Below are 1,922 nucleotides of genomic sequence, written 5' to 3' on the forward strand. Positions count from 1 at the left end.
GAAAGACTATGATTTGGTTATTGACTATCATCCGTGGAAAGCTAATGTAGTTCTTGATGCAATCGAGTCGAAAGTCATCCTTGTTTGCACTTCGCAATGAATGCTCATTTGGCTCTTAATGAAGAAGGTGTTGTATTAGTAGAATTGAAGGTAAAACCAATGTTTCTTCAACAAATTCGAAGCTGCAGAATGAAAATCCAAAATTGGTCTGAAACGACAAATGGTTCGGGATAATTTAGATTCGAGTTCAAGATTGATGATGAAGGTATATTGCGCTATCATAATAGGATTTGTGTTCCCAATAATTCGATTTAAAGAATGATATTCTTTCAAGCACATAATAGTATGTATTCTATTCATCCGGTAGTACAAAAATGTATGGTGATCTGAAAAAGACATATTGGTGGCTCGGTATGAAAAGAGAAATTTTAATTTATTGCAAAATGTTTGATTTGCCGCAAGTTAAAGCAGAGCATCAAGTGCCAACGGGTTTATTACAACCCATTATGATTCGAATGGAAGTGGGAGCATATTTCAATGGATTTTGTGTCGGGATTGCTCGTGACTCGAGAGAAAGAAAGATTCGATATGGGTGATTGTTGATAGATTGACAAAGTCAAGACACTTTATTCCAATGAATAGATTTTTCACTTAATAAGTTAGCGTAATTGTATGTGTCGAGATTGTGAGACTACATGGAGTTCCAATATCTATCATTTCGATCGGGATCCGAGGTTTACTTCAAGATTTTGGAATAAATTGCAAGAAGCCTTAGGCACCGATTGAATTTTAGTACAAACATTTCATCCTCAAACAGATGGACAATGAGCGAGTGATTCAAATTTTAGAAGATATGTTAAGATGTTGTATACTCGAGTTTGGTGACAGTTGGGAAAGGTATTTACTGTTGGTGAGTTTGCTTACAACAATAGCTATCATCTAGTATAAAAATGACAACATTTGAGGCTCTTTATGGTAGAAAATGCAAGACTCCATTGTGTTGGTCGAATTGAGTGAATCAAAAATAGTTGGGGTTGATTTGATTCGAGAAACCAAGAGAAAGTCCGAATTATTCGAGATAGTCTAAAAGTCGCTTGGATCGTCGAAGTCATATGCGGATTTAAAACGAAGAGACATAGAATATGCGTGGGTGATCGAGTATTTTTAAAAGTTTCACCATGGAAAAGGGTGTTACGATTTGGTAAAAAGGAAAATTAAGTCCGAGATTCATAGGGCCATATGAAATTGTGGAAAGGGTTGGTCCTGTGGCTTATCGTTTGGCTTTACCTCTGGAACTTGAGAAGATTCATAATGTGTTTCATGTGTCTATGCTAAGGCAGTATAGGTCGATCCTTCACACGTAATTCCCATCGAAATTGAGCTTCAACGGATATGACTTATTCGGAAGAACCGGTGAAGATTTTGGCTCGTGAAGTTAAGGAATTGCGGAACAAAAGAGTACCATTGGTTAAAGTATTATGGCATCGACATGGTATGGAGGAGGCAACCTGGGAAACAGAGGAGTCAATAAGATCACGATGATCTGAATCTATTTTCAGTAACAAATTTCGAGGACGAAATTTTTAAAGGGGAGAGTTGTAACTACCTAATTTTCAAGTGGTGTCGGAAATGGTGATTTGAGATCACTAAATTCGACAAATAAGATTGAACAAGATAGTAATTTAATATTTATGAGTCAAGTAAGAATTTAGAAGAATTTGTGAAATGGTGAAATTAGTGAATTAAAAGAATTTATTAGGTCAAACGGGTCAAAAATGAGGTATCGAGACCGAAAGTTGAAAATCGAGCTATAAATATTTTTATAAATATTTATGGAGTGTCATTGAGTTAGTATTAAAGTTTAGTTAGAAAATTTTAACGCTTGGATGGCTAATTAATTGAAAAGGATTAAATTGAAAATA

This window comes from Gossypium arboreum, chromosome 8, assembly GCF_025698485.1.
Source record: "Gossypium arboreum isolate Shixiya-1 chromosome 8, ASM2569848v2, whole genome shotgun sequence".
In the NCBI taxonomy this organism is placed as follows: Eukaryota; Viridiplantae; Streptophyta; class Magnoliopsida; order Malvales; family Malvaceae; genus Gossypium; species Gossypium arboreum.